Source organism: Tamandua tetradactyla, chromosome 10 (assembly GCF_023851605.1).
Source record: "Tamandua tetradactyla isolate mTamTet1 chromosome 10, mTamTet1.pri, whole genome shotgun sequence".
NCBI lineage: Eukaryota > Metazoa > Chordata > Mammalia > Pilosa > Myrmecophagidae > Tamandua > Tamandua tetradactyla.
This window is the reverse complement of record NC_135336.1, coordinates 101,299,162-101,322,954: the sequence shown is the minus strand read 5'-3', so window position 1 is coordinate 101,322,954 and position 23,793 is coordinate 101,299,162. Positions and strand designations below refer to the sequence as shown.

The following is a 23,793-nucleotide window of genomic DNA, read 5'->3' as shown; positions in this document are numbered from 1 at the left end:
AGCTGGGAAGCTGGGCTGGCCATCTTTTGGGTAAACAGCCCCCCTGAATCCAGGGTCACTTGGCTCAGCACGGGGCGGGGGCACCACAGCACCTTGAAAATGTCACGACCCCTGCTTGTCCATCCCGGGGCAGTCAGAGTCCACCCTAAAGTAGGCCCCAGGGTCAGTCTCCAAAATGCAATGTCATAAGAAAAATAAGGGGCAAGCGGGGAATGTTTCAGAAAGAGAGTGTTTAGCGAGAAAACAATCAAATGCAGTGTGCTACTGAGTTTGGTTATTTCCCGAATTTTAAAAGATAGCTAGAAAGTGTTCATTGGGGACAACTGCAGGAAATTTTTTTAAACATTTTTTATTGTGAAATATAACATATATCCAAAACAATAAATTTTAAAGTGCACTGTGCAAGTAGTTACAGAACAGATTTCTGAGTTTCGTATGGGTTAAAGTTCTACAATTTTAGGTTTTTCCTACGAGCTGCTTCAATACACTGGAAACTAAAAGAAATATCAATATAACAGTCTTACTCATTTGTTAAATCCCATCTTCTCTGTTAGAACTCTTCCTTCTCCTTTGATACGTCTCTCAATCTTTTTTTTGCTTTTTTTTGTTTTTTTATTGATTAAAATATTAAGATATTCCATTCTACATATACAATCAGTATTTCTTAATATCATCACATAGTTGCATATTCATCATTTCTTAGAAAATTTGCATCGATTTAGAAAAAGAAATAAAAAGACAACATAAAAAGAAATAAAACGATAATAGAGAAAAAAAAGATTATACATACCATACCTCTTACCCCTCACTTTCATTTACCACTAGCATTTCAAACTAAATTTATTTTAACATTTGTTCCCCCTATTATTTATTTTTATTCCATATGTTCTACTCTTCTGTTGATATAGTAGCTAAAAGAAGCATCAGACACAAGGTTTTCACATTCACAGAGTCTCATTGTGAAAGCTATATCATTGTTCAATCATCATCAAGAAACATGGCTAATGGAACACAGCACTACATTTTCAGGCAATTCCCTCCAGCCTCTCCACTACATCTTGAACAACAAGGTGATATCTACTTAATGCGTAAGAATAACCTCCAGGATAACCTCTCGACTCTGTTTGAAATCTCTCAGCCATTGACATTTAGTCTCATTTCACTCTTCCCCCTTTGGTCGAGAAGGTTCTCTCAATCCCTTGATGTTAATTCTCAGCTCATTCTAGGTTTTTCTCAGTCCCTTGATGCTGAGTCTCAGCTCATTCCAGGATCTCTGTCCCACATTGCCAGGAAGGTCCACACCCCTGGGAGTCATGTCCCACGCAGAGAGGGGGAGGGTGGTGAGACTGCTTGTCATGTTGGCTGGGGAGAGAGGCCACATCTGAGCAACAAAAGAGGCTCTCTTGGGGGTGACTCTTAGGCCTTAATTTTAAGTAGACCTGACCTAACTTTGGTGGGGTTAAGTTTCATGTGAACAAACCCCAAGACTGGGGGCTCAGCCTATAGCTTTGGTTGTCCACACTGCTTGTGAGAATATCAAGAATTCAGCTTGGTGAAGTTGAATTTATCCCCGCTCTCACCATTCCCTGAAGGGGGCTTGCAAATACTTTTCCAGTCACTGATCAAATCACTCTGGGATTCATCGGGGCATCACTCTGGACAAACCAACAAAATCTCATGTCCTACCTGAGATTCCAATTACTTATGACATTCAATAAAACTACCTACATGAGTTATATTAGGAAATGCTCTAGTCAAAATATAAATTTTGTAACAAATAAACATTTTTTGCTTTAGTCTCACACATAAGGTGACATTTTAAAGTATTAATTATCATCTATTTTCAGCACCCTGCAATAATGACATTCCTTTGTTCTTCCTCATGCCAAAACATATTTTAAATTTGTACATTGTACATTTCACTATTATTATACACTCTAGGCATTCCTAGATTATACCATCTCAATCTTTAACATCTATCTTTCTTTCTGATTTCATTTATGTCCCCAGCCCTCCTCCCTCTATCATTCTCACATGCAGCTTCATTCAGTGTTTTAACATAATTACATTAAAGTTAGGTAGTATTGTGCTGTCCATTTCTGAGTTTTTGTATCCAGTCCTGTTGCACAGTCTGTATCCCATCAGCTCCAATTACCCAATATCTTACCCTATTTCTATCTCCTGATGGTCTCTGTTACCAACGACATATTCCAAGTTTATTCACTGATGTCAGTTCATATCAGTGAGACCATACAGTATTTGTCCTTTAGCTTTTGGCTAGTCTCACTCAGCATAATGTTCTCAAGGTCCATCCATGTTGTTACATACTTCAAAAGTTTATTCTGTCTTGTAGCTGCATAATACTCCATCGTATGTATATACCATAGTTTGTTTAGCCACTCTTCTGTTGATGGATATTTTGTCTGCTTCCATCTTTTTGCAATTGTAAATAATGCTGCTATAAATATTGGTGTGCAAGTGTCCGTTTGTGACTTTGCCCTTAAGTCCTCTGAGTAGATACCCAGCAATGGTATTGCTGGGTCATATGGCAATTCTATATTCAGCTTTTTGAGGAATCACCAAACTGCCTTCCACAGTGGTTGCACCATTTGACATTCCCACCAACAGTGAATAAGTGTGCCTCTTTCTCCACATCCTCTCCAGCACTTGTCATTTTCTGTTTTGTTGATAATGGCCATTCTGGTGGGTGTGAGATGATATCTCATTGTGGTTTTGATTTGCATTTCTCTAATGGCCAGGGACGTTGAGCATCTCTTCATGTGCCTTTTGGCCATTTGTATTTCCTCTTCTGAGAAGTGTCTGTTCAAGTCTTTTCCCCATTTTGTAATTGAATTGGCTGTCTTTTTGTTGTTGAGTTGAACAATCTCTTTATAAATTCTGGATACTAGACCTTTATCTGATATGTCGTTTCCAAATATTGTCTCCCATTGTGTAGGCTGTCTTTCTACTTTCTTGATAAGTTCTTTGATGCACAAAAGTGTTTAATTTTGAGGAGCTCCCATTTATTTATTTCTTTCTTCAGTGCTCTTGCTTTAGGTGTAAGGTCCATAAACCACCTCCAATTATAAGATTTATAAGATATCTCCCTACATTTTCCTCTAACTATTTTATGGTCTTAGACCTAATGTTTAGATCTTTGATCCATTTTGAGTTAATTTTTGTATAAGGTGTGAGATATGGGTCCTCTTTCATTCTTTTGCAATGGATATCCAGTTCTCTAGGCACCATTTATTGAAGAGACTGTTCTGTCCCAAATGAGTTGGCTTGACTGCCTTATCAAAGATCAAAAGTCCATAGATGAGAGGGTCTATATCTGAGTACTCTATTCGATTCCATTGGTCAATATATCTATCTTTATGCCAGTACCATACTGTTTTGACCACTGTGGCTTCATAATATGCCTTAAAGTCAGGCAGCGTGAGACCTCCAGCTTCGTTTTTTTTCCTCAAGATACTTTTAGCAATTTGGGGCACCCTGCCCTTCCAGATAAATTTGCTTATTGGTTTTTCTATTTCTTTTTTTTTTTTTTTTTTTGCAAATTTTTTTTTATTAATCAAAAAAAAAAGAAAAGAAATTAACACAACATTTAGAAATCATTCCATTCTACACATGCACTCAGTAATTCTTAGTATCATCACATAGATGTATGATCATCATTTCTTAGCACATTTGCATCGATTTAGGAAAAGAACTAGCAAAACAGCAGAAAAAGATATAGAATGTTAATATAGAGAAGAGAATTAAAATAATAATACTAATAAAAATATATATATATATAAAAAGGAAAAAGAAAAAACAAAAACAAAAGATACAAACAAACAAACAAACAAACAAAAAACTATATTTCAGGTGCAGCTTCATTCAGTGTTCCAACATAGTTACATTACACTTAGGTATTATTGTGCTGTCCATTTTTGAGTTTTTGTATCTAGTCCTGTTGCACAGTCTGTATCCCTTCAGCTCCAATTACCCATTATCTTACCCTGTTTCTAACTCCTGCTGGTCTCTGTTACCAATGATATATTCCAAGCTGATTCTCGAATGTCGGTTCATATCAGTGGGACCATACAGTATTTGTCCTTTAGTTTTTGGCTAGACCCACTCAGCATAATGTTCTCTAGGTCCATCCATGTTATTGCATGCTTCATAAATTTAGTCTGTCTTAAAGCTGCATAATATTCCATCGTAGGTATATGCCACAGTTTGTTTAGCCACTCGTCTGTTGATGGACATTTTGGCTGTTTCCATCTCTTTGCAATTGTAGATAATGCTGCTATAAACACTGGTGTGCAAATGTCCGTCTGTGTCTTTGCCCTTAAGTCCTTTGAGTAGATACCTAGCAGTGGTATTGCTGGGTCGTAATCCATTCTGCCAGTCTATGTCTTTTAATTGGGAAATTCAGTCCATTAACTTTTAGTATTATTACTGTTTGGATAATATTTTCCTCTACCATTTTGGCTTTTGTATTATATATATCATATCTGATTTTCCTTCTTTCTACACTTTACTCCATACCTCTCTCTTCTGTCTTTTCGTATCTGACTCTAATGCTCCCTTTAGTATTTCTTGCAGAGCTGGGCTCTTGGTCACAAATTCTCTCAGTGACTTTTTGTCTATAAATGTTTTAATTTCTCCTTCATTTTTGAAGGACAATTTTGCTGGATATAGGAGTCTTGGTTGGCAGTTTTTCTCTTTTAGTAATTTAAATATATCATCCCACTGTCTTCTAGCTTCCATGGTTTCTGCTGAGAAATTTACACATAGTCTTATTGGGTTTCCCTTGTATGTGACAGATTGTTTTTCTCTTGCTGCTTTCAAGATCCTCTCTTTCTCTTTGACCTCTGACATTCTAACTAGTAAGTGTCTTGGAGAACACCTATTTGGGTCTATTCTCTTTGGGGTGCGCTGCACTTCTTGGATCTGTAAATTTAGGTCTTTCATAAGAGTTGGGAAATTTTCAGTGATAATTTCTTCCATTAGTTTTTCTCCTCCTTTTTCTTTCTCTTCTCCTTCTGGGACACCCACAACACGTATGTTTGTGCACTTCATAATGTCCTTCAGTTCCCTGATCCCCTGCTCAAGTTTTTCCATTCTTTTCCCTATAGTTTCTGTTTCTTTTTGGAATTCAGATGTTCCATCCTCCAGTTCACTAACTGTAGCTTCTGTCTCTTTAGATCTACCATTGTAGGTATCCATTGTTTTTTCCATTTTTTCTTCTTTGTCCTTCACTCCCATAAGTTCTGTGATTTGTTTTTTCAGATTTTCTATTTCTTCTTTTTGTTCAGCCCATGTCTTCTTCATGTCCTCCCTCAATTTATTGATTTGGTTTTTGAAGAGTTTTTCCATTTCTGTTCGTATATTCAGCATTAGTTGTCTCAGCTCCTGTATCTCATTTGAACTATTGGTTTGTTCCTTTGACTGGGCCATATCTTCAATTTTCCGAGCGTCATCCATTATTTTCTGCTGGTGTCTGGGCATTTGATCAGGTTTCCCTGGGTGTGGGACCCGGCTGGTTGAAAGGTTTTTCTGTGAAATCTCTGGGCTCTGTTTTTCTTTTCCTGCCCAGTATTGAAATCTCTGGGCTCTGTTTTTCTTTTCCTGCCCAGTAGGTGGCGCTCGTGGCGCTCGTCTGTCTGCGGGTCCCACCAGTAAAAGATGCTGTGGCTCCTTTAACTTGCCAATCCGAATCTCGCAGTCAGCCCAGGAAACCGCGCGTGGGGGGGGGGGGGTCGCTGGCCACCGCGGCTTGGGGGAGTGCCGGTCCAAATTGCCCAGCTGGCCCGAGACGCCAAGCGTGGTGGGAGGGCCCCGATATCCAACGTTCCCAGTCAGACCGGAGAGCCACGTGCGTGGAGGGGACCCCAGTTGCCAGCCGCCCTGGCCGGGAAAATGCGCGCCCCTCGGGTATCTCACCGCAGCGGATTCTCCCTGCCCGTTCAGCCGTTCCAGAATGGGATATGCTGTCTTTTTGGTCTCTGTCGTGGCTCCGGGAGCTGTTTCGTATTGTTTCTGTTTCTTTAGTTGCTTTTCTGGAGGAGGAACTAAGATCCGCGTGTCTTACTAAGCCGCCATCTTCTCCGGAAGTCTAAATCCCCCTTTTTAAAAGCCATTCCATTTCTGGTATATTGCATTCCAGCAGCTAGCAAACTAGAACAGACCTGTATGTGTGTCCATTAGGGCATCCCTCGCTCTGGCACTCTGGAGTCCTAGGCCTGGGCGTGCTCCTCCTTGCTCTGCCTTGCAGACACAGAAGGAGTGGGAACAATTCCTCTGTTTGCCTCAGCCGCCCGCCAGAAGCGCCGCCCTCGCCTGATGTATAATTCTTTCAATGTGTTGCTGGATTCGATTTGCTAGAATTTTGTTGAGGATTTTTGCATCTATATTCATTAGAGAGATTGGTCTGTAGTTTTCTTTTTTTGTAATATCTTTGCCTGGTTTTGGTATGAGGGTGATGTTGGCTTCATAGAATGAATTAGGTAGCTTTCCCTCCACTTCAGGTTTTTTGAAGAGTTTGAGCAGGGTTGGTACTAATTCTTTCAGGAATGTTTGGTAGAATTCACATGTGAAGCCGTCTGGTCCTGGACTTTTCTTTTTGGGAAGCTTTTGAATGACTGATTCAATTTCTTTACTTGTGATTGGTTTGTTGAGGTCATCTATTTCTTCTTGAGTCAAAGTTGGTTGTTCATACCTTTCTAGGAAGTTTTCCATTTCATCTACATTGTTGTATTTATTAGCATAAAGTTGTTCATAGTATCCTGTTATTACCTCCTTTATTTCTGTGAGGTCAGTGGTTATGTCTCCTCTTCCATTTCTGATCTTATTTATTTGCGTCCTCTCTCTTCTTCTTTTTGTCAATCTTGCTAAGGGCCCATCGATCTTATTGATTTTCTCATAGAACCAACTTCTGGTTTTATTGATTTTCTCAATTATTTTCATGTTCTCAATTTCATTAATTTCTGCTCTAATCTTTGTTATTTCTTTCCTTTTGCTTGCTTTGGGGTTAGTTTGCTGTTCTTTCTCCAGTTCTTCCAAGTGGACAGTTAATTCCTGAATTTTTGCCCTTTCTTCTTTTTTGATATAGGCATTTAGGGCAATAAATTTCCCTCTTAGCACTGCCTTTGCTGCATCCCATAAGTTTTGATATGTTGTGTTTTCGTTTTCATTCACCTCGAGATATTTACTGATTTCTCTTGTAATGTCTTCCTTGACCCACTGGTTGTTTAAGAGTGTGTTTTTGAGCCTCCAAGTATTTGTGAATTTTCTGGCACTCTGCCTTTTATTGATTTCCAGTTTCATTCCTTATGATCCGAGAAAGTGTTGTGTATGATTTCAATCTTTTTAAATTTGTTGAGACTTGCTTTGTGACCCAGCATATGGTCTATCTTTGAGAATGATCCATGAGCACTTGAGAAAAAAGTGTATCCTGCTGGTGTGGGGTGTAATGTCCTATAAATGTCTGTTAAGACTAGCTCATTTATTGTAATATTCAAATTCTCTGTTTCTTTATTGATCTTCTGTCTAGATGTTCTGTCCATTGATGAGAGCGGGGAATTGAAGTCTCTAACTATTATGGTAGATGTGTCTATTTCCCTTTTCAGTGTTTGCAGTGTATTCCTCACGTATTTTGGGGCATTCTGGTTCAATGCATAAATATTTATGATTGTTATTTCTTCTTGTTGAATTGTTCCTTTTATTAGTACATAGTATCCTTCTTTGTCTTTTTAACTGTTTTACATTTGAAGTCTAATTTGTTGGATATTAGTATAGCCACTCCTGCCCTTTTCTGGTTGTTACTTGCATGAAATATCTTTTCCCAACCTTTCACTTTCAACCTGTATTTATCTTTGGATCCAAGATGTGTTTCCTGTAGACAGCATATAGAAGGATCCTGTTTTTTAATCCATTCTGCCAGTCTATGTCTTTTGATTGGGGAGTTCAATCCATTAACATTTAGTGTTATTTCTGTTGGGTAGTACTTTCCTCTACCATCTTGCCTTTTGTATTTTATATGTCATATCTAATTTTCCTTCTTTCTACACTCTTCTCCACACCTCTCTCTTCTGTCTTTTTATATCTGTCTCTAGTACTCCCTTTAGTATTTCTTACAGAGCTGGTCTCTTGGTCACAAATTCTCTCAGTGACTTTTTTTCTATAAATGTTTTAATTTCTCCCTCATTTTTGAGGGACAATTTTGCTGGGTATAGAATTCTTGGTTGGCATTTTTTCTCTTTTAGTAATTTAAATATATCATCCCACTGTCTTCTCGCCTCCATGGTTTCTGCTGAGAAATCAACACATAATCTTATTGGATTTCCCTTGTATGTGATGTATTGCTTTTCTCTTGCTGCTTTCAAGATCCTCTCTTTCTCTTTGACCTCTGATATTCTGACTAGTAAGTGTCTTGGAGAACATCTATTTCGATCTATTCTCTTTGGGGCGTGCTGCACTTCTTGGATCTGTAATTTTAGGTCTTTCATAAGAGTTGGGAAATTTTCAGTGATAATTTCTTCCATTAGTTTTTCTCCTCCTTTTTCCTTCTCTTCTCCTTCTGGGATACCCACTACACGTATATTTGTGCGCTTCATATTATCATTCAATTCCCTGAGTCCCTGCTCATATTTTTCCATTCTTTTCGCTATAGTTTCTGTTTCTTTTTGGATTTCAGATGTTCCATCCTCCAGTTCACTAATCCTAACCTCTGCCTCTTGAAATCTACCATTGTAGGTTTCCATTGTTTTTTTCATCACTTCTACTGTATCTTTCATTCCCATAAGTTCTGTGATTTGTTTTTTCAGACTTTCCATTTCTTCTTTTTGTTCATTCCTTGCCTTCTTCATGGCAATTCATTGATTTGGTTTTTGATGAGGTTTTCCATGTCTGTTCATATATTCTGAATTAATTGTTTCAGCACCTGTATCTCATTTGAACCATTGGTTTGTTCCTTTAACTGGGCCATATCTTCAATTTTCCTGGTGTGATTTTTTATTTTTTGCTGGCGTCTAGACATTTAATTACCTTAATTAGTTTATTCTGGAGATTGCTTTCATTTATCTTACCTAGTGTTTTCTTGCTAGATGAGTTTGTTGTCTATTTGTTCTTTGACCTTCAGTTCAGCTTTTTCTGGGCCTCTAGCTTAAGTTTTGTTTAACAGAGGGTAATTTTTCAGTTCTTGTTTTCTTGTTTCTTGTCCTGCTTGTAAGGTCCCTCTCCACCCTTAGGAGGGTCTACATAGGTATTACAGACTCCAGCCGGGTTTTCCCGGACTAAAGTGGCCTCCTTTGGGGGGGAAGGAGTCACCTGTGTCAGTTTTCCCTGAGTGTGAGACCCAGCAGGTTGAAAGACTTTCCTGTGAAGTCTCTGGGCTCTGTTTTTCTTATCCTGCCCAGTATGTGGCAATTGTCTGCCTGCAGATCCCACCAGCAAAAGATGTTGTGGCTCCTTTAACTTTGGAAGGCTCTCCCTGCTGGGGTCGTGGTGGAGACCGAGGAGAGGTTGTAGGCTGGTTTTAATGGCTTCAAATTGCCAAACCCTGGGGTCTGAATTCCTTGAGAGAGGGATTCCACTTGAGCTGTGTTTCACCCCTCCCCTGGGGAAGGCTCAGGTGGGAGACAACCCTGAAAGCAGTCTGTTTCTGCCTATGCCTGGGGCAGTTGCAGCCAGAGTAGTCCCTCCGCTGAATCCAGAGGCAGCCAAGCCTCCGTAGAAACAGCCACAAAATCCTCTGTTTCGTCCCCTTTCCTCTTTTTCGGTTAGCCCAATAAGCGCCCTCCGCCCTGACCAGTTTTGCCTGAGCTGGGGGCCAATTTTTAGTAGTCAGAATTTGTTTATTAATGCCACAATTGGTGTTTGGTTGGACTCAGTCCCTGCTACTGTTAGAGTGTCTTTTGTTTCCCTCTGGGAAGCCCCCTGTGGGGGAGGGGTGCCGGGCATCGGCCCCTGCAGCTTGGGGAACTCACGGTTCCGGAGACTCGCAGCCAGTCCAGCTGGTCCAGACTGGGATACGCTGTGTGTCCGGTCACTATCGTGGCTCCGGGAGCTATTCTGTACTGTTTCTGGTTATTTAGTAGTTGTTCTGGAGGATGAACTAAAACGTGCACATTGCTAAGCTGCCATCTTGGCCCCCTCCCAACTGCAGGAAATTTGAACTTGAAGTTCATGAGAGGATGTTTGGGACCTGCTGGGAATTCCGTTTGGGGTGACTGTGGCAATGCGATTAAAGGGTAGAATGTCACTCTCGGGCACTGCAGGCCACGTTTCTACAGTTCACTGTGAAGCGTGGTGAGAGGTTGGCAGAGGGTGGTGGAAATGACAGGTGTGTAGAGGCTGGCTGTGCTGTTTGTCCTGCCTCTCTGTGTATCCAGAAACTTGAAGGCTGGAGGAGAGCTGGGGCCAAGGGGCAGTCCGGTGATTGCCGGAAACCAACTGGAGTCAATTTGATCCAGGAAATGGGTGCTGAAGGCATCCTGCACCCGGTGCAAGCCGGGCTCCTGTCCTGCCCCAGGGGCACTGGGAAGGGCGGGCTCTGCAGGGCACCACCTGTGGGCAGCAGGGCACCCTGGGACTGTCCGGAGGGAAGGGGGCTGCGGGCCACGGGCGAGGCACAGCGGGTGGCTGCCTGAAGCCCGTGTTAGGTGGCCCGGAGGCGGCAGAGGCAGGGGTGGGGGTCTGAGGCCACAGGCAGGAGGAGGCAGGTCCGTTGGGAGGGCCGTGAGCATGGATTTGGGCCAGCCTCGTGGGGGCCCTGGCTGACAGAGGGGTGGGGGCACGTGGGCCGCAGTAGCTGTGGAAGTAGCCCAGTCCCGGGTCAGCGCCGAGCCCAGGGAAGGGAAGAAGTCTCCAGCAGGCCGGGTGGCACAGAACCTGGGGCCCACAGAGTCGTCTAATTTCTTTTAAAATCAGGAGGAAAAGAATGAACTTTGATATCAAAGAAAATAATAATGTCCTTATACCCACACAGCGGTGAAATAAAACTTTAAATATTTGTTTTTGATGGAGGAAGGGGCCCATGAAGGGCCGGAGGCCGGAGGGGATGGGCGCCCGGGCACAGCGTGCTGTGCTTCTCTGCCCGCGGGTCAGTCCCCAGGCCCTCGTGTAGCTCGTGTGTGTCCCACGCAGACGCCCATTTCATCTAGAACCGGGGGTGGATCCCCAATAAAACGGGGTCCTCAAGCCCCACACCTGCACGGATTCCTTAAGACCTCATCTTCCTAATTTTGTATTTATAATGGTTTATTCTTTTTCCTAAAAGTTTCCAAAAACTAATAAGCTTCAGGCCTACACAACCTCGTTCTGCATGGGGCTTAAAACGGGGTTTGTTTAAACTCATAGGCAAAGTTATTAAGAGTCTTTAAAAGCTATGAAACATTATGAAAAGAAATAAAAGAATGGGATGGAAAGCTGTCACGTGCTCATGGCAGGGAAACCTTAGTACTGTTAAGCTGGGGATACTGCCCCAGCTCATCCACAGATTTACCCAAGCACTGTTGGAATCCCAGTGGCCTTTCGTGCACAGTCGACGAGCTGGTCTTTAAGTTCATCTGGCGACGCAGGGACCCAGTAATAGCAAAAACAATCTTGGAAAAGAACAAAGTCTGAGGACTCACACTTCCTGTTTTCACAACTCCCTGCAAGGCCGCAGTCACCCAGCCCCGTGGACTGGCCCAAGGAGGGACCTATGGACCCACAGAATTGTGAGTCCAGAAGTAAACAGCCGGTTGTTGTTTGTCTGTTTTGGGGGGAAACATTTTATAACTTATATATAAAATCTCAATAAGAAACCATGTAAAATGACAGAAATAGCCACCTTACAATAATAGAGTCAATTTTTTTTAGTGATTTTATTACTTTTGCTAAGCCATTTCATCTCCTTATATTCAATGCAGAGAAATAAAACTTAATATGAAGAAAAGTATGTCCTCATTATCACTCACAATAAAAAGGACCTATTTCAGCCTGAAGGCCTGGGACTATTTTACAGTAGGGGCACTTAAGGGTTCAAGTGGACCCATGTACCACTTAATTCTGATCCACCGCAGAGAATCTTCCGTTTGATGGCTGAACTAACTCTGTAGAGGCTGAGATAGGCTGAACCATTTTTGCAGTGTCCCCAGATCTTACTAAATAAGAATAGTCCCTACTTAAGGAAACAGAACAATCTGTCCAGAGCTTATACCCATGTGCTCTTTCTCAGTATAGTGGGAAAAGGGGCCCTTTCTTGAGTAAACGGATGTTAAGTATTATTGTGGTCTAAAGATTGCTGGGTTGATAGTGTGTCTGGTACAATCAAGGTAAGGTACGTTATTGAATCCACTGTCAGATCAAGAAACTTCCACAACTTGTCTCAGTTCTTCAAATAATGGACTGACCATTAGTCCTATGTTGGCATTGTGGCTGGCTATGAAACTTACCACCAAAGGTAAATGATTAAATCAAACCATCTGGTAGGTGTTATAGTAACAGGTAATACTTCTGGTTTTTGAAATTTTGAAAGCCCAAGTTTGCTTCCTTGGTCTGCTCCAAGGGCAAAAGTAGATAAGAAACCGGGTCTTAAAGTATGCGCTGGGGCATTATCACTGGCCACTGTAATAATAGGTGCTCTGTCTCCATCTGACACCCCAATAGCTTCGAGCCCTTCAACACTTGGGAGTATTTTTACACAGGAACCGTTTTAGGTCCCTCAAGCACCTTACTTTCCTCCACCATCATTCTAGGCAGAAATTCAAGACCCCACACATTCATTTTAGTCTCCTAATCCAGATCTTAGGGACAATAATTAACAGGGAGTGGGGGGACCTAAAACAAACAAACAAAACAGTTATCTGCCATGATGAACCCCTTTCCCCCACAGGGTCAATCTCCATGCCTGAATTTCTGTTTTGGGGACTGCCCGGGTTCTGGCTGCTGTCACTTCAGGGACACCATCAAAGATTAGTTCCTCTACAAGCCATGGTCGCATGGTTGGGCTCAGTTAGCTTCTAACAAGGATGTCAAGGCAAACTCAATGGGGGAAGAAAAAAGTCTTTTCTATAGGTGGTGCTGGGACACGGGGATGAAGTTGTCCTACCTCACATCCTATAAAAAATTAGCACAAAATGGATCAAAGGCCTAAATGTAAGAGCTAAAACTATTAAATTCTTAAAAGAAAACACAGGCAGACCCCCGCCACGACCCCCAGCTGAAACGCAACAAGGCCCTCTAACTACGACCCAGCGGCTCGGGTCGGAGAAGGGGCCAGGCCACTGAGGGAGGCCAGCCGGTGGAGGAGTACCTGAGAAAAGGCCTCAGGACTGCCACCGCTGCCCTCTGCGCCTGGGCAGGATCACTGGACACACAGCCCGGCCGGGGATCCTCCGCGGCGGCCGCTCCCTGCTGCTCCGCGGCGGCGGCCACGGTCGGCCCTGGGTCTCGCTAGGCGGCGCGGGCTTTTTTCTCCCCCCTCCCCAATCCTCTCATTCTGCCTTTTGAAAATGAACTAACACTTACTAGAAGAATAAGTGGAGTGGTGGCCACTTTCACAGGCAGGGAAGAGCCAGGAGACAGATCTGGTTCCAGCTGTCATCCTCTGACTTCCTGGATACCTACACGAGAGATCCAAGATGGCGGCTTAATAAGGTACATGTGTCTTAGTTCCTCCGACCCCAAATCAACTAATAGGTGAACAGAAACAGTACAGAACAGCTCCTGGGACTACGGCAGGGAATGGACACACAGCGTAACCCAGTCTGGACAGGCTAGTCTGACTGCAAGACTCGGCTGCGGTGAGACCCCCGAGCGGCGCGCGATTTCCCGAGCAGCGGCAGCTGCGGCGGTCAGAGCTAATCCCTCCCTCCTTCCCGGGCCGGCTGAGAGTCTTGGAGAGGCAAGTTTCCCAAGCCAAGGCGACCGGTGCCCCTCTTTTGCGGGTGGCTTCGAGTCTCGGCTTCGAGTCCGCGGCTACGGGTCTCGGATCAGAGGGCTATCCAAAGCCTGGACTGGCTAGTCTGACTGTGAGACTCGGCTGCGGTGAGACCCCCGAGTGGCACGCGATTTCCCGAGCAGCCGCAGCTGCGGTGGTCGGAGCTACTTCCTCCCTCCTTCCCGGGCCAGCTGAGAGTCTGGGAGAGGCAAGTTTCCCAAGCCGAGGCAGCCGGCGCCCCTTTTTTGCGGGCGGCTTCGAGTCTCGGATTCGAGTCCGCGGCTACAAGTCTCGGTTCAGAGGGCTATCCAAAGTCTGGACTGGCTAGTCTGACTGCGAGACTCGGCTGTGGTGAGACCCCCGAGCGGCGCGCGATTTCCCGAGCAGCGGCAGCTGCGGCGGTCGGAGCTACTTCCTCCCTCCTTCCCGGGCCGGCTGAGAGTCTCGGAGAGGCAAGTTTCCCAAGCCGAGGCGGCTGGCGCCCCTCTTTTGCGGGCGGCTTCGAGTCTCGACTTCGAGTCCGCGGCTACGAGTCTCGGATCAGAGGGCTATCCAAGCCACAGTGGCCCCCCCCCACGGGAGGCTTCCTGGTCTGGTGGGGAATCCCCCAGGCCCGCTGCGGCCCGTGACCAGCCACAGGGCCCCCTCAAGCCGCGGCAGCAGACGCCCCACCACGCGCGGCCCCTGAACCAACGGAGAGAATTGGATAGGAAACCCCCAGGCCACGGAGATCAGTGACCAGGGGAGACCCATTCCAAACACTTGAGACAAACGTGTGCCACGTGCGCCACCTACTGGGCAAGATAAGAAAAACAGATCCCAGAGATTTCACAGAAAAATCTTACAACCTTGCTGGGTCCGACACCCAGAGAAAGCTGAATAAATGCCCAGAAGCCAACAGCAGAAGATAACTGTCCACGCTCAAAAGATTGAGAACATGGCCCAGTCAAAGGAACAAACCAATAGCTCAAATGAGATACAAGAGCTGAGACAACTAATGCTGAATATACGAACAGAAATGGAAAACCTCTTCAAAAATGAAATCGATAAATTGAGGGAGGACATGAAGAGGACATGGGCTGAACAAAAAGAAGAAATAGAAAAACTGAAAAAACAAATCGCAGAACTTATGGAAGTGAAGGATAAAGTAGAAAAGATGGAAAAAATAATGGATAGCTATAATGATAGATTTAAAGAGACAGAAGATAGAATTAGTGATTTGGAGGATGGAACATCTGAATTCCAAAAAGAAACAGAAACTATCGGGAAAAGAATGGAAAAATTTGAACAGGGTATCAGGAAACTCAAGGACAATATGAACCGCACAAATATACGTGTTGTGGGTGTCCCAGAAGGAGAAGAGAAGGGAAAAGGAGGAGAAAAACTAATGGAAGAAATTATCACTGAAAATTTCCCAACTCTTATGAAAGACCTAAAATTACAGATCCAAGAAGTGCAGCGCACCCCAAAGAGAATAGACCCAAATAGGCATTCTCCAAGATACTTACTAGTTAGAATGTCAGAGGTCAAAGAGAAAGAGAGGATCTTGAAAGCAGCAAGAGAAAAACAATCCATCACATACAAGGGAAACCCAATAAGACTATGTGTAGATTTCTCAGCAGAAACCATGGAAGCTAGAAGACAGTGGGATGATATATTTAAAATACTAAAAGAGAAAAACTGCCAACCAAGACTCCTATATCCAGCAAAATTATCCTTCAAAAATGAGGGAGAAATTAAAACATTCTCAGACAAAAAGTCACTGAGAGAATTTGTGACCAAGAGACCAGCTCTGCAAGAAATACTAAAGGGAGCACTAGAGTCAGATATGAAAAGACAGAAGAGAGAGGTATGGAGAAGAGTGTAGAAAGAAGGAAAGTCAGATATGATATATATAATACAAAAGACAAAATGGAAGAGGAAAATATTATCCAAACAGTAATAACACTAAATGTTAATGGACTGAATTCCCCAATCAAAAGACAAAGACTGGCAGAATGGATTAAAAAACAGGATCCTTCTATATGCTGTCTACAGGAAACACATCTTAGACCCAAAGATAAACATAGGTTGAAAGTGAAAGGTTGGGAAAAGATATTTCATGCAAATAACAACCAGAAAAGAGCAGGAGTGGCTATACTAATATCCAACAAATTAGACTTCAAATGTAAAACAGTTAAAAGAGACAAAGACGGACACTATATACTAATAAAGGAACAATTAAACAAGAAGACATAACAATCATAAATATTTACGCACCGAACCAGAATGCCCCAAAATACGTGAGGAATACACTGCAAACACTGAAAAGGGAAATAGACACATCTACCATAATACTTGGAGACTTCAATTCACCACTCTCATCAATGGACAGAACATCTAGGCAGAGGATCAATAAAGAAATGGAGAATCTGAATATTACTATAAATGAGCTAGACTTAACAGACATTTATAGGACATTACATCTCACAACAGCAGGATACACCTTTTTCTCAAGTGCTCATGGATCATTCTCAAAGATAGACCATATGCTGGGTCACAAAGCAAGTCTTAACAAATTTAAAAAGATTGAAATCATACACAACACTTTCTCGGACCATAAAGGAATGATGTTGGAAATCAATAAAAGGCAGAGTGCCAGAAAATTCACAAATACATGGAGGCTCAACAACACACTCCTAAACAACGAGTGGGTCAAAGAAGAAATTGCTAGAGAAATTAGCAAATACCTCGAGGCGAATGAAAATGAAAACACAACATATCAAAACTTATGGGACGCAGCAAAGGCAGTGCTAAGAGGGAAATTTATTGCTCTAAATGCCTATATCAGAAAAGAAGAAAAGGCAAAAATTCAGGAATTAACTATCCATTTGGAAGAACTGGAGAAAGAACAGCAAGCTAACCCCAAAGCAAGCAAAAGGAAAGAAATAACAAAGATTAGAGCACAAATAAATGAAATTGAAAACATGAAAACAATAGAGAAAATCAATAAGGCCAGAAGTTGGTTCTATGAGAAAATCAATAAGATTGATGGGCCCTTAGCAAGATTGACAAAAAGAAGAAGAGAGAGGATGCAAATAAATAAGATCAGAAATGGAAGAGGAGACATAACTACTGACCTCACAGAAATAAAGGAGGTAATAACAGGATACCATGAACAACTTTACGCAAATAAATACAACAATTTAGAGGAAATGGACAGGTTCCTGGAAAGACATGAACAACCAACTTTGACTCAAGAAGACATAGATGACCTCAACAAACCAATCACAAGTAAAGAAATTGAAGCAGTCATTCAAAAGCTTCCTAAAAAGAAAAGTCCAGGACCAGACGGCTTCACATGTGAATTCTATCAAACATTCCAGAAAGAATTAGTACCAACTCTCCTCAAGCTCTTCAAAAAAATCGAAGCGGAGGGAAAACTACCTAATTCATTCTATGAAGCCAACATTACCCTCATACCAAAACCAGGCAAAGATATTACAAGAAAAGAAAACTAAAGGCCGATCTCTCTAATGAATATAGATGCAAAAATCCTCAATAAAATTCTAGCAAATCGTATCCAACAACACATTAAAAGAATTATTCATCATGACCAAGTAGGATTCATCCCAGGTATGCAAGGATGGTTCAACATAAGAAAATCAATTAATGTAATACACCATATCAACAAATCAAAGCAGAAAAATCACATGATCATCTCAATTGATGCAGAGAAGCATTTGACAAGATTCAACATCCTTTCCTGTTGAAAACACTTCAAAGGATAGGAATACAAGGGAACTTCCTTAAAATGATAGAGGGAATATATGAAAAACCCACAGCCAATATCATCCTTAATGGGGAAAAATTGAAAACTTTCCCCCTAAGATCAGGAACAAGACAAGGATGTCCACTATCACCACTATTATTCAACATTGTGTTGGAGGTTCTAGCCAGAGAAATTAGACAAGAAAAAGAAATACAAGGCATCAGAATTGGAAAGGAAGAAGTAAAACTATCACTGTTTGCAGACCATATGATACTATACGTCGAAAACCCGGAAAAATCCACAACAAAACTACTAGAGCTAATAAATGAGTACAGCAAAGTAGCAGGTTACAAGATCAACATTAAAAAATCTGTAGCATTTCTATACACTAGCAATGAACAAGCGGAGGGGGAAATCAAGAAACGAGTCCCATTTACAATTGCAACTAAAAGAATAAAATACCTAGGAATAAATTTAACTAAAGAGACAAAAAACCTATATAAAGAAAACTACAAAAAACTGCTAAAAGAAATCACAGAAGACCTAAACAGATGGAAGGGCATACCGTGTTCATGGATTGGAAGACTAAATATAGTTAAGATGTCAATCCTACCTAAACTGATTTACAGATTCAATGCAATACCAATCAAAATCCCAACAACTTATTTTTCAGAAATAGAAAAACCAATAAGCAAATTTATCTGGAAGGGCAGGGTGCCCCGAATTGCTAAAAACATCTTGAGGAAAAAAAAACACAGCTGGAGGTCTTGCGCTGCCTGACTTTAAGGCATATTATGAAGCCACAGTGGTCAAAACAGCATGGTATTGGCATAAAGATAGATATATCGACCAATGGAATCAAATAGAGTGCTCAGATATAGACCCTCTCATCTATGGACATTTGATCTTTGATAAGGCAGTCAAGCCAACTCACCTGGGACAGAACAGTCTCTTCAATAAATGGTGCCTAGAGAACTGGATATCCATATGCAAAAGAATGAAAGAAGACCCATCTCTCACACCCTATACAAAAGTTAACTCAAAATGGATCAAAGATCTAAACATTAGGTCTAAGACCACAAAACAGTTAGAGGAAAATGTAGGGAGATATCTTATGAATCTTACAATTGGAGGCGGTTTTATGGACCTTACACCTAAAGCAAGAGCACTGAAGAAGGAAATAAATAAATGGGAACTCCTCAAAATTAAACACTTTTGTGCATCAAAGAACTTCATCAAGAAAGTAGAAAGACAGCCTACACAATGGGAATCAATATTTGGAAATGACATATCAGATAAAGGTCTAGTATCCAGAATTTATAAAGAGATTGTTCAACTCAACAACAAAAAGACAGCCAACCCAATTACAAAATGGGAAAAAGACTTGAACAGACACCTACAGAAGAGGAAATACAAATGGCCAAAATGCACATGAAGAGATGCTCAATGTCCCTGGCCATTAGAGAAATGCAAATCAAAACCACAATGAGATATCATCTCACACCCACCAGAATGGCCATTATCAACAAAACAAAATGACAAGTGCTGGAGAGGATGCGGTGAAAGAGGCACACTTATCCACTGTTGGTGGGAATGTCAAATGGTGCAACCACTGTGGAAGGCAGTTTGGCAGTTCCTCAAAAAGCTGAATATAGAATTGCCATACGGCCCAGCAATACCATTGCTGGGAATCTACTCAAAGGAATTAAGGGCAAAAACTCAAACGGACACTTGCACACCAATGTTTATAGCAGCATTATTTACAATTGCAAAGAGATGGAAACAGCCAAAATGTCCATCAACAGATGAGTGGCTAAACAAACTGTGGTATATACATACGATGGAATATTATGCAGCTTTAAGGCAGGATAAACTTATGAAGCATGTAATAACATGGATGGACCTAGAGAACATTATGCTGAGTGAGTCTAGCCAAAAACTAAAAGACAAATACTGTATGGTCCCAATGATGTGAATCGACACTCGAGAATAAACTTGGAATATGTCATTGGTAACAGAGTTCAGCAGGAGTTAGAAACAGGGTAAGATAATGGGTAATTGGAGCTGATGGGATACAGACTGTGCAATAGGACTAGATACAAAAACTCAAAAATGGACAGCACAATAATACCTAATTGTAAAGTAATCATGTTAAAACACTGAATGAAGCTGCATCCGAGCTATAGGTTTTTGTTTTGTTTTGTTTTGTTTTGTTTTGTTCTTACTATTATTACTTTTATTTTTTTTCTCTATATTAACATTCTATATCTTTTTCGGTTATATTGCTAGTTCTTCTAAACCGATGCAAATGTACTAAGAAACGATGATCATGCATCTATGTGATGATGTTAAGAATTACTGATTGCATATGTAGAATGGTATGATTTCTAAAAAAAAAAAAAAAAAAAAAATGGACAGCACAATACTACCTAATTGTAATGTAATTATGTTAAAACACTGAATGAAGCTGCATCTGAGCTATAGTTTTTATCTTATATATTTTTGTATTTTTTATTTTTATTTTTATTTTTTCTCTATATTATCATTTTATTTCTTTTTCTGTTGTCTTGCTATTTCTTTTTCTAAATCGATGCATACGTAGTAAGAAATGATGATCATACATCTATGTGATGATATTAAGAATTACTGATTGCATATGTAGAATGGAATGATTTCTAAATGTTGTGTTAGTTAATTTTTTTTAATTAATAAAAAAAAAAGAAAACACAGGCAAACATAAATCTTTATGACCTTGGGTTAGGCAATGGGTTTTTAGATTATGATCCCAACAAAAGAAGAATTAGACAAACCGGACTTCATCAAAATTAAAACCTTTTGAATTTCAAATGTTACCATCAAGAAAATGAGAAGACAATCCCCAGAATGGGAGAAACTATCCACAAATCTCATACATACAAAATACATAAAGAACTCTTACAATTCAGTAATAAAAAGTGAAATAACCCAACTTCATTTAATGGACAAAAGATTTGAATAGATGTTTCTCCAAAGAACGTGGACAAATGGCCAATAAATAAGAAAAGATGTTCATTAGCCATTAGGGAAATATAGAGCAAAACTGTGATGCAATACTACTTCTCATCCACTATAATAGCTAATATAAAAAAGATATTAACAAATGTTGACAAAGATGAGGAGAAAGTGGAACCCTTATGTATTGTTGATGAGGATGTCAAATGGTGCAACTACTTTGAAAACATTTGGCATTTCTTCAAAACGTTAAATATTGAATTACTATACGACCTAGCAATTCCACTCCCAGATATATGCCCCTCAAAATGGAAACCCCCATCCATCTTCTGATGAATGGATAAACAAAATGTAGTACATTCATACAATGGGATATTATTTGGCCATACAGAGGAATGAAGTACTGAAGATGTTACAACATGGGTGAACTTTGAAAACGTTATGCTAAATGAAGGAAGCTGCTTCTATAGGAAACGTCCAGAATAAGTAAACCCATAGAGACAGAAAGTAGACTAGTGGTTGGAGCTGGGGAATTGGGAAAATGGGGAGTGCCTGCTTAATAGCTATAGGGTTTCTTTTTGGGGTGATAATTCCGGAATTAGATAGTGGTGAAGTTTGTAAAATTCTGTGAATATATTAAACACCATTGAACTGTACACATAAAAAAGGGTGGATTTGATTTATATGAATTATTTCTAAATAAAAAAGTCACCAGCTCCTATGATTTCAAAAGAAAATCTTTATTATAAGTAATATTTAATGCCTGTTTTGGTAAATTGGATAATTAAACAAAAAAAACTACATTATTCAAGAGAATGCATAACCTGACCATGTGACACTTGAATTACTGACCCCAGAAAATGACATGTTCTCGATCTTAACCCATTCCTGCAGGGGCGAATCCACCGAAAACAGGAGTTTTGAAGTGATTTTAGTTGAGGTGCGGCCCAGCTCGGGGAGGGTGCCTTACTCCTGTGCCTGGAGGTTTGCGCAGGTGAAGCCGCGTGCAGGAGCAGCGGAGGGCCAGGGGAGCAGGGGGTGGCGGGAGAGGACACGGCAGGTGCCTGCCAGGTGACTGAGAAGCCCAGGCTGGGGATGGCGGGCAGCACCTGCTGGGCTCTGTGGTGGCTGTGACCATGGGAGTTGGTAGCCCTTTAATCAGCTCTCCCGGGATCCTTGGCTGGAAGTTGGGTTAAACCACCTCGGCCAGGATGCCACGCCTGGGTGCAAGCCGTGCTCTGCCCCTTCGCAGGGAGACCTGGGTGAGGCTCCTGACTTCCCAAGCCTCAGTTTCCCTGCCTGTGAGAGGAGAGCGACCATCCCGCTCACCTGCTGGAAGCTCTGAGGTCGGGCCCAGTGCCTGTGGAGCCCAGGGTGGGTGGAGGTCTCCCAGGGAGAAGCCCCCAGCCCACAGGAGGCCCGAGTTCGCAACAGGGGCTGGGGAGAGACCCAGGCCGTTGCCCGAATCTGAGCTCCGGGTCTGAGCGCAGTGGCCTTCGCCCAGGGCTGACGCTGACTGCTGCCTCAGCGGGCCTGGCGGGGCTGGTGAATAGCTGGCAGGTGCTCTGGGGAGCCACCTCCTAAGACGCCATTCACACCCCCTGGGGCCAGCCAGCCCTCCTGGGGACCACACAGATCTCCCACCAGGGGCAGAGACCTGTGCTTGGCCCCCAGCCGCCCAGGCCACTTCCTGGCCTCAGTTCATGCTGCTTCTCATTGCACTGGACACCATGGGTCACTCCCTGCCTGAAGCCTTTCCTCCCGACTTCTTCCCTAGCCTCACTGTCCCTCCTTCTCAGGGTTCCTCCACAGCAGAGACCTTCTCAGCCCTGGAGGGCGCCAGGCTCCCTCCTCCCTAGGGGAGCCCCTCCACCCTGGCTTCGTGTGCCATCTCCAAGTCCCAACCTCCAAGTGCCAACTACCTACTCAGAAACCCCACTAGGAGGACGCAAAACCTCTCAGATGTGCTGTGTTCCGCCCTGAACTTCTAGCTCCTCTACAAACCTGCTCACACCTCTTGCCAAAAGTACTGCAAAGTACTTTTCACTTGAGGGATGGGAGAAAACATATGGAATTATTAAACTTTACCATTAGGGAATCCCCTGATACTGTGTCAAACTTCAGGAACATCTAAATCAAAAGGCCAAGCCCTTGATCCTAAGAGGTTTACTCTTGCAAAGCTTATGTAGATAGTGGAAAAGCTTAGCCTACCTACAGGCATGCCTAAGAGTTACTTCTGGAGGACCTCTGTTGTTGTTCAGATGTGGCCTCACTCTCTCTAAGTCCAACTCTGCAAGTGAAATCATTGCCCTCCCCCCTATGTGGGACATGACATCCTGAGGTGAAAGTCTCCTTGGTGGCATGGGAGATGACTTCCATGGATGAATCCGGCCCTGACACCAGGGGATCAACAATTCCATCATGACCAAAAAGGGGAAAAGAGGTGTAACTAATAAAGTATTAGTGGCAGAGAGAGTTCAAATAGAGTCTAGAGGCCACTCTGGTGGTTGCTCTTATGCCAGCTTCACTAGACCTTGCTACCTGTCATAACCTGCCAACCCCCAACCAGGACCATTCCAGCCAACCCTAAAGAACACTAGGGCAATATATAAGATTCCACAAGGGTTCCATGCACTAGAATAACTTTCCAGAAACCTATAATCTACAGATGGTTCCTTGGACCAGATAAGTCCTGAAACCTAGAGGGCCCAGCCTCTCTAGAACATCAGCTAGTTCCATCTCCCAACCCCATATTAGTGACAAACTCTTTCAACATGAAATAGTTATAATGACTATAGCCCAAACACCCTTAAAGAGAGGAATAGAAAGATCAAAGGTGATGGTGCAGTTATACAGAGAAGATAGGATTTAACAAATGAATATGCATGCTGAATCATTAAATTATCTCTCTTTTAGTTTCCAGTATCTTACAGCAGCCAGAAGTTAAAACCTAAAATTGTGGAATCGTAACCCATGTCAAACTCTGAAATATATTCTACAACTAATTGTGGTGCTGTGCTATGAAATTTATTGCTTTTTTGTATATATGTTATTTTTCACAAAAAAGAAAGAAAAAATGTCAATTGTGATGGTAAAAAAATATTTATGCCTTCTAGCCGCCTATATTTTGGAACAG

The 23,793-nt window shown here is 42.1% G+C and overlaps 2 pseudogenes across 1 annotated transcript in view; both read right to left on the bottom strand.

The window, feature by feature from the left end:
• Positions 1–13,583, bottom strand: part of LOC143648707 (protein S100-A10 pseudogene) — a 37,827-nt pseudogene extending 24,244 nt beyond the window's left edge. The window contains exon 1 of the transcript XR_013158731.1: positions 13,504–13,583. The product of XR_013158731.1 is annotated as a protein S100-A10 pseudogene (transcript). The remainder of the gene's footprint in view (positions 1–13,503) is intronic.
• Positions 12,146–21,795, bottom strand: LOC143647748 (ragulator complex protein LAMTOR3 pseudogene; annotated as a pseudogene).
• Positions 21,796–23,793: the final 1,998 nt, after the last annotated feature.